The sequence below is a fragment of the Zea mays genome, chromosome 3 (assembly GCF_902167145.1).
Source record: "Zea mays cultivar B73 chromosome 3, Zm-B73-REFERENCE-NAM-5.0, whole genome shotgun sequence".
NCBI classification, from domain to species: Eukaryota; Viridiplantae; Streptophyta; class Magnoliopsida; order Poales; family Poaceae; genus Zea; species Zea mays.
Window position 1 is genome coordinate 140,194,260 of NC_050098.1, and position 10,062 is coordinate 140,204,321.

The following is a 10,062-nucleotide window of genomic DNA, read 5'->3' on the forward strand; positions in this document are numbered from 1 at the left end:
TGCTTAGTCTATCTACATTACTTTCTTAATAGTTTGTAGTTCTAGACAGTTTCAGGCTGCAACCAACTTTAGTAATTGTTTGAAGTATTCAACTTCTTTCATGAATTTTAGGAACAGACGACTCTTTTGTTTATTGTTATCTTTCCTTTCCCTGCATAGATCCTTCATCAGCTTATAATTCTGAAGTATTTCTAGCACAGTCTCTTTATTATAGCAGATCAGATCAGATTATGGAATAGATGCTTATTGTTATGTCTCTACATATATGCTTATTTTTTTGTGAAACTGTTTTCAGTTATGGATTAAACGAACAACTTGTTTGGATTAGAGTCATGGACAACAAACTATTAGTTTCATTTATCAAAATAGTTATGAGACACCTTGTGTTTATATTGTTTCTCCAAATTTTTCTTATAAACCATCGATTTATTGTTCTTTCCTTTTCCATGCTACTACCTATTTTCACATCCTTTTTACAACATTTGAAATTGAATATCCAGTGCTCGTGATTCTTAAGTAAGTATATGTAATAACCTTTATTTCCTGCATTGTTTGGCTGGCCCACTAGCAATTTTTATGGTGAATACCTAAAGATTTTTCACTCAACTACTTTGGTCACATATAAAATTCTATGATTTATAAACATGCAATTTTAGTAGATGTATCAACGACCAGAAAATGACGACCACCTGTAATATGTGGTTGTGAGGAGTCTCCACGGCACAGTGCAAGCTTTGTCCAATCTAGCCGGCGGCACAGTGCAAGCACCTTACTATTTAAAAATTGTCACTCCATTGTTTGCATCATACCTTGAGATCTCTGATTCTCTGATGCATGTGTTTTGGAGCTGAATTCTTTTATGGTGTTTGTCACCTTGGAACACACAGAATCATATTGATCTTTGCTTTCCTTTGCATTGCTCAACATCATACTCATTTACTGTACCATTTTTTTCAGCTTGCAGTCATACTGATCAGAATTGTTATTGTTCTTTTTCAGATTTAGATTGTAGAGCAACTATGTCTGTGTTTGTCACCTTGGAACACAAAATGTCTACTACTCTCCCCCCATAAGGTGTGTGGACTCCTTAACAACAATATGTTGTGAAATTACACTGATTTTTGCCCATGCGTTAGGACCAAATGATTGCCCCATTTGTTAGGACCAAATGATTGACCCATGTTTTTGTTATTGTAGTATATTACAGCCTCTCGCTAAATAACTTGTTTTCTACTAGAATCCATCACAAGTCCCTCCAACAAACTGCAAGTAAACACTATCTATATTTATTTAATTAATTTCCACCAGAGAGAACAAAAACTCAAATATGCAAAAGTTCAGTCGTGTACAGAAGGAAAACATCAATTTTCAAGAGAAAGGAAAGGAGACTCTAGAACATACTTTCCTATGCATCCTGCTACAACTTCTAATGCCACGGATGTCCTTGCCTTGATATTGCCAGCCAGCTCTTCAACTGAGGAACAGCTGTGGAGGATGATTTCTGTATCAACTTAACGTATCTATGTGAGAAATTCAGCATAATCCTGCCCACGAATCTTTGAAAATTACGAGTTTCTGCTTCTTCTGATCTGTTCTGTTCCATGTGGTGGAACATAATGCCTAGATATTCTCAAAAGATAGTTGCATTCTTTGCAAGTCCTTGTCATACATGTCTGGTGCTACCTGTAGCTATTGTTGTGGCTGCTGATTCTGGAACCAAGAAGCACATATCCCTTCTATGTTGAATTGGCTCTCTGCCCTTGATCACATCATCATAAAGCGTTTGGCTCTGGTTCTACATGGCTGTGGTCGTCTCGGCAAAGGAGTCAGGCCATTTAAGTTCCGCTACTAGGTGAGCCCTTGTATCTTTTTCTTGTCCAATGTCTATCCATGAGAAGACACTGTTCTCCAGAATTGTGCTCGTGCTCTGTGGTTCGAATCCCATAATGTTGCTCCCTCTTCTCCCAGTACTGCTACTGCTGCTAGGATTAGTACCATCCCAGTAGAATGAATCTACTGCGGTACTTCCAATGCCAGTTCCTCCATGTCGAGGAATATCAGGTGGAAGATTCAGCCCCATTGATGTAGAGAGGGCCGATGGTGAAACTGGCGGCATCACTGTAGAAATTGTGCTAATATCAGCTAAATTACCAACTGCTGCTTTGCTCATATGCAGTCTAGAATTCTGATACTACTTCTTCAGGCTTGAAATTTACCTGTTCCCGAGGACAGCGTGCAGCTCAATGATGAGGTCTTCTTCATCTTGGGCAAATGCCCCTCTCTTGAGGTCTGGCCTCAGATAGTTTATCCACCTCAGCCTACAACTCTTTCCGCACCTTTGAAGCCCTGCAACAATTTGTCTTCTCGAATTTAGATAATTGAACTGATCGAGAGGTATTTGAGAGACAAGAGGGGTTTCAGCTGGCAATTGGAAATGAGAAAAATGTAGAGGGAGGAGAAGGGGAGGATTGAGAGTTGATAACTGAGGACCAAGGAAAGAAAAATTTCATTGTACATACCAGCGAGTTTGGGAACAGAGCTCCACTATACTGAAATCAACTATACCTAAAATCACTCAATAAATTATGTGTGTATTTTTAGAACTGAAAGGCAAATCTGGGTTTAGGAGGAGCTTGTTTAATTACACTGATTATTCAAACGGTGCGTGAACTTATATGATGCCATGCAATTGTAGTAGATGTAAATTAGAGTAAACGTTTAAGAGTGAATGATATATGAATTTGTTTTGACAACAAATATATTGCCACAGGTTTTATAATTAATATTTACCATATTTATGGCACCGAGTAAGGCATGGATGAATCTAGTTGATGAGCGTCTTAGTACTGAATGTTTGGATGGCCTGACTTCAAAAAAATCTTTATTTAGATGGAGTCGCCAAGTTCTTGGATTATGCATTCAGTAGGTCAGGTGATGGGGGTAAAATTAGGTGTCCCTGCATCAAGTGTTGTAATACTTACAACATGTCCCGTGATGTAGTCTATTCGCATCTGATAGCCTATGGAATAATAAGAAGCTATACCTTTTGGTATCATCATGGAGAAGTTCTTGGAGAAACTGAGAATGAGTTGGAAGTGGAAGATGATGATGATTCACATGATGGAATGCGGGAGCTGATGGAGGATTTGTTCCATTCGACTAACCATCCTGGCAACGATACAATGACAGAACCAACCCCTAGTGATTTTTTTGAAGATCAACCAATTGGTGAAGTTGTGAAGTTCTACAACTTGCTTAATCATTTGAACCTGCCTCTTTATCATGGCTCCAATAGTACTAAGTTATCTGCACTAGTTAAATTGCTTAATGTTAAGAATATGGGAAAGTGGAGTAACAAGTCCTTTACAGATTTACTAGATATACTCCTGAAGGACTTCCTACCTCATAACAGTAATTTACCAAGTTCTTACTATGAGGCAAAAAAGACTATTAATGAACTAGGACTAAGTTATAGAAAAATTGACGCTTGTAGAAATGATTGCATGTTGTATTGGAAAGAAGAAGCAAATGCAGATTTTTGCAAGATTTGTCAAAGATCAAGATGGAAGCAGGACAAGCACTCAGGTGAAAACAAACAATCGACAAAAGGAAAAAAATTCCTGAAAAAACTTAACATTATTTTCCTCTCAAGCCAAGACTCCAACGGTTGTATATGTCTCAAAGAATAGCTACTTTCTTGACATGGCATAATGATGGTAGAGTGGACGATGGAGTGATGCGGCACCCAGCTGATTCCAAAGCGTGGAAGAATTTTGATGAGCTCCACCGTGCTTTTGCATCTGAGCCTTGCAATATAAGGTTATGCCTTGCTGGTGATGGCTTCCAACCATTTTCTAGCATCCGAGTCTCTCATACCATTTGGCCTATATTCCTTATTCCCTTGAACTTACTTCCTTGGATGTGCATGAAGCAGCATAATGTAATCCTTTCCATGTTGATTCCTAGAAAGGAAGGTCCTAGAGATGCAATTGATATTTACTTGCAACCATTAATAGAGGAACTGATTGTGCCACCGGACAGTGTCCGGTGCGCCATGCCCGTACAACTCTGAAGCAGCCACTCTCGGGAAAAAGCAGGCGCGCTCCGCTATAATTCACAGGACTGTCCGGTGAGCTAGCGGGCAACGGCTATCCAACGCCAACGGTCGACTGCAAAAGTACCTGCCACGTGAATAGTGTCGCGGTAGAAGTCAGAGCTGCGAAGTCAGAGTGCACCGGACTGTCCGGTGTGGCACCGGACTGTCCGGTGCCGCAAGAGGACAAAGCTCCAACGGTCGACTTTGCTCCAAACCCTAATGGTTGGGTGACGTGGCGGCGCACCGGACAGCGCACAGTACCTGTCCGGTGGCGCACCAGACTGTCCGGTGCGCCCATCGCCAGCAGCCTCCCCAACGGCTATGGAAGTGGTTGGGGGCTATAAATACCCCCTAACCACCTCATTCATAACCATCCAAGCATTCCAAACATTGCATTCAATACAAGAGCAAAAGACACCACTCCAAGACACATCAAATGGATTGGATCCTCTCCAAAGCCTCAAAATCAACTCAATTCTATTAGGGACTTGAGAGAGGGTTTTCTTGTGTTCTTTGTTGCTCTTGTTGCTTGGCTTGGCCTTTTTTCTTTTCCATTCTTATTCTCAAGTGCTTTGTAAGCGAGGCAAGAGACACCAAGTGTGTGATGGTCCTTGTAGGGTCTTAGTGACCCGTGAGATTAATGAAGAAGGCTCACTCGGTCTAAGTGATCGTCTGAGAGAGGGAAAGGGTTGAAATAGACCTGGTCTTTGTGACCTCCTCAACGGGGACTAGGTTCTTTGGAACCGAACCTCGGTAAAACAAATCACTGTGTTCACTCGCTTTATTTCTTGGTTGATTTGTTTTCCATCTCTTTCCGATTTGAATTTAATTCTAACGCTAATCCCCGACCTTAGTGCTTGCTTAAAGTTATAAATTTAAGGTTTCGCTTATTCACCCCCCTCTAGGCGACTTTCACTTACCTCCTTTGTTGAGGTCTAGATGTCCGTTAGTTCCCATCGGTGTCTTCGTGGGCTTTGCATCCTTCATCCCAAACCTCTTGACCAGATCTTGAGTGTACTTCGTTTGGGAGATGAAGGTGCCTTCCTTGAGTTGCTTCACTTGAAATCTAAGGAAGTAGTTCAACTCGCCCATCATTGACATCTCAAACTTTTGCATCATCACCCTGCTAAACTCCTCACAAGACTTTTGATTAGTAGAACCAAATATAATGTCATCGACATATATTTGGCACACAAAAAGATCATCATTGCAAGTCTTAGTAAAGAGAGTAGGGTCAGCTTTCCCAACCTTGAAAGCATTAGCAATAAGAAAATCTCTAAGGCATTCATACCATGCTCTTGGGGCATGCTTAAGTCCATAGAGCGCCTTAGAGAGCTTGTAGACGTGGTCGGGATACCTGTCATCCTCAAAGCCAGGGGGTTGTTCCACGTATACCTCCTCCTTGATTGGTCCATTGAGGAAAGCGCTCTTCACGTCCATTTGGAATAGCTTAAAGGAATGGTGAGCAGCATAGGCTAATAAAATCCGAATTGATTCTAACCTAGCCACAGGAGCAAAAGTCTCCTCAAAATCCAAACCTGCGACTTGGGCATAACCTTTTGCCACAAGTCAACCCTTGTTTCTTGTCACTACTCCGTGTTCGTCTTTCTTGTTGCGGAACACCCACTTGGTTCCCACAACATTTTGCCTTGGACATGGCACTAGGCTCCAAACTTCATTTCTTTTGAAGTTGTTGAGCTCTTCCTGCATGGCCAACACCCAGTCCAGATCCAGCAAGGCTTCTTCTACCCTGAAAGAATCAATAGAAGAAACAAACGAGTAATGCTCACTAAAATTGGCTAAGCATGAGCGAGTTGTTACTTCCTTGCTGATATCACCCAAGATTTGATCCACTGGATGATTCCTATGGATTGTAGACCGAACTTGCGTTGGAGGAATTTGTGACGCTTCTTCCTCCTTATCATGTTCTTCATGTGCTCCCCCTTGATCCTGCCCTTCTTCTTGAGGTACCTGTTTATCATCTTGAGTCGGGGGATGCACCACCATAGAGGAAGAAGGTTGATCTTGTTCTTGTGGTTCCTTTGGTCGCACATCACCTATCGCCATTGTTTGCATTGCGGCCGTCGGAATCTCATCTTCATCTATATCATCAAGATCAACTTGCTCTCTTGGAGAGCCATTAGTTTCATCAAATACAATGTCGCTAGAGACTTCAACTAATCCTGATGATTTGTTGAAGACCCTATACGCTTTTGTATTTGAGTCATACCCTAGTAAAAAACCTTCTACAGTTTCGGGAGCAAACTTTGAATGCCTACCTTTCTTTACCAAAATGTAGCATTTGCTCCCAAATACATGAAAGTAGGAAACATTGGGTTTGTTACCAGTTAGGAGTTTGTATGAGGTCTTCCTAAGGAGGCGATGCAAATAGAGCCATTTTATGGCATGGCAAGCTGTGTTCACAGCTTCCGACCAAAACCGCTCAGGCGTCTTGTATTCTCCAAGCATCGTCCTTGCCATATCAATTAGCGACATGTTCTTTCTCTCTACTACACCATTTTGTTGTGGTGTGTAGAGAGCGGAGAATTCGTGCTTGATGCCTTCCTCCTCAAGATATTCTTCAACTTGAAGATTCTTGAACTCAGATCAATTATCGATCCTGTTGGGCCTATGCTTCGTCGTCGTAGGTCTTCTAGGAAGAAGCGGTTTTCGGCTAAAGCTGTTTGTATAAGATGGCCGAAGGTCCCTCTTCATGAAGCTTCAGTATTACAAACCGACTTAAAGATAGAATGACCTTTTAGTCCATAAAGGTTTGAGTCAATGTTGTAAACTTTTATAAGGGGCATACTTGTAATTCCTCACAGGCTGCGCCCTGTGCCTATAAATAGTGAACAGTATCCCTTTACTGTTCAGGCATTCTAGTAACTGCAATCGCATATTCTGGGATTCAACCTTTTGCCAAGGCAGAGGTATTATTGTATTCAATGATTAATTATATTAAGTAAATATAATATAATTCGTCTATGACTTGTTTACCTCTGTTGTACCTTTTATTTTATGTCGTCTTGCAATATTTATTAAAATTAAATTACGAAGATTTAAGCTTCGTAATTTTACTCTCATCAACCTTCGTCCGAGGCTCATTATCCTCAAGGGAATAATGTTTCATGGACGAAGGACGTTAAAATTTAACACTTTATGTTGCCTTGTTCTTAATTCATAGCACTTGAGAACAAGTTCCCAACAGATCCTTATCTTCTTTACTTTTAGCTCAAATTCATTTTGAGCTCTCCTTAAGAAGCGCTTCAGTGTTCCTTGGGTTTCAGATTTATCCTGCAAAAAGAACACCCAAGTGAAGCGGGAAAAATCATCAACTATAACAAGACCATACTTACTTCCCCGATGCTGAGATAGGCAACGGGCCCGAAGAGATCCATATGTAGAAGTTCCAATGGTCTTGACGTCGTCATCACATTTTTGCTATGATGAGTGCTTCCCACTTGCTTTCCTGCTTGGCATGCTGCACAGGGTCTATCTTTCTCAAAACAGACATCGGTTAGTCCTAACACATGCTCTCCCTTTAGAAGCTTATGAAGGTTCTTCATTACAATATGTGCTAGACGGCGATGCCAGAGCCAGCCCATATTAGTCTTAGCGATTAAGCATGCATCTAGACTGGCATTCTCTTTTGAGAAATCAACTAAATAGAGCTTGCCATCTAATACACCCTTAAAAGCTAATGAACCATCACTTCTTCTAAAGAAAGATACATCAATATTTGTAAATAAACAATTATAGCCCATATGACATAATTGACTTACAGACAATAAATTATACCCGAGCGATTCTACTAGAAACACATTTGAAAGTGTATGCTCGGTAGTGATGGCTATTTTTCCTAATCCCTTAACCTTGCCTTGGTTCCCATCTCCAAAAATTATAGTATCTTGGGAATCCCTGTTCTTGACGTAGCAGGTGAACATTTTCTTCTCCCCCGTCATGTGGTTTGTGCATCCGCTATCAATGATCCAGCTTGAGCCCCCGATGCATAAACCTGCAAGGTAATTAAGCTTGGGTTTTAGGTACCCAACTCTTGTTGGGTCCTACAAGGTTAGTGTTGGGGACTTGTTCTCAAATGCTATGAATTAAGAACAAGGCAACACAAAAAGAGGTTAATGGTTAATGTCCTTCGTCCTTCAAAGCATTATTTTCCTTAGGATATAACGATCTTCGGACGAAGGTCATGAAGGACGTACCTTCATCATCACAGTACATATTGATGAAAAACGAAGCATATATAACATGAGAAATAACATGAATAACATGAATAATTATATGACATTATTTATATATCTTTATTATATTATCATGAATGAATAAGAACAACATTGAATTACATTTGTACCTTCGGCTTCACAGAAGGCAAAAGTACAAGCGTGACACACGAGCGAGTACAAGTCAACGTGAACAGTACGGGGGTATTGTTCATCTATTTATAGGCACAGGGCGCAGCCTGTGTGAAATTACATTCATGCCCTTCATGTTCACTATTGACTTAAGAACAATCTATCAGGGACTAGATAGCCTTTTCCTCCTTAAGTCGGTTCCTTTTCCTGCTACTGAGTCGAAGCTCTCTTGCACGCAGCTTCAGCGTTGGTTCAGCCTTCGTTCCGACCCTGCTCTCCATATTGTGTACAGCTTCATCCCGAGCCCGAAGGTTCCTATACATATATTATGCTTGGGAAACATTGTTAATGATGTTTTTGAGGACCTTCGGAAGACGAAGGCCCCCAATAGTAGCCCGTCGTAGTATTAATTTGCTATTACAACGAATTCAGACTGCGACGTGAACGAAGACCTTAAGCCGAAGGTCCGAAAAAACACCTTCCCTTTGCTAGAATAGCAACAATCAATGACAGACGGGGCCCTCCAATTTGCAGCGTGCTAGGCATATAAATATGAACTCATACTGGCAGCATTTGATATGCTGTTTCTGCCATTTGCATTATTTTCTCAAACTTTTAGCTTTTGCTCACTAGCGCTCGTTAAATTTTCAAGCTTTTGAGCTTCGGTTAAAAGACGCGTTTTCACCATGTCTGGGGAAAAATGATTGAGAGGGTGAAGCTGACTGAAGAGACGAAGTTGTTTGAGGAGAAGAAGGTTGTGGATCCCTATATTGCTGGATTTATTGAGTCCATGGCAAAAACAAACACATAGAAGATTACTAAAGAGATACTGGTGACAGCGATAGCTATGACGTGGAGAGTGGAGACGAAGATTCTGAAGATCGGCCCTGGCGACCAAGCCATACTGTCTTCGAGAAATCGACTATTAAACAGAGTCACCTTGACAATATGAGAGGAAGGTACTTTCATGACATGTCTATCGTGAGAGTTGGTGGAGACAACATGGCCCCTGCCCCTGAGTAGAATGAAGTTGTTATCTACCGAAGCTTTTTTAAGGCTGGTCTTCGGTTCCCTTTAAGCAAGTTTGTTGTTGAAGTGCTAAAGATATTCTGGGTCTTCCTTCATCAGATCACCCCCGAAGCTATAATGAGGATGGGGATTTTTGTCTGGGCAGTGAGGAGTCAAGGGCTAGAGCCAAGCGCGAAGTGCTTCTGCAGTATGCACGAACTCTTATATGAGACGAAGGCTACTGGCAAAGAACAGTATCATAACAACTTCGGTTGTTATGGATTTATTGCTCTCCCCAACGCAAGCCACCCAGTGCCAACATTTCGGAAGAGATGGCCCGGAGCCTGGATGGAAGAATGGTTTTATGTGAAGAATGATTTAAAGGCAAGGGAAGATATTAAAGAAATCATCCAGCGCCCCATCTGGTCCCGCTTCGGCCTGCGAAGGCTGAAGGTGGAAATTGATGACGTTGTCGAAGCGTGTCAGAGGGCTTTCAGCACTGTTTGCTCCTTCATTGGTACCAGAGATTTGATTCAAGAACATATAGCCTTCAGGGTATGGCCGCTTGTGGAGAGCTGGGAAATGCCGAAG

The 10,062-nt window shown here is 41.5% G+C and overlaps 1 pseudogene; it reads right to left on the reverse strand.

The window, feature by feature from the left end:
• Window positions 1-1,473: 1,473 nt before the first annotated feature.
• Window positions 1,474-2,128, reverse strand: LOC103650627 (uncharacterized; annotated as a pseudogene).
• Between the last annotated feature and the right edge of the window lie 7,934 nt (window positions 2,129-10,062).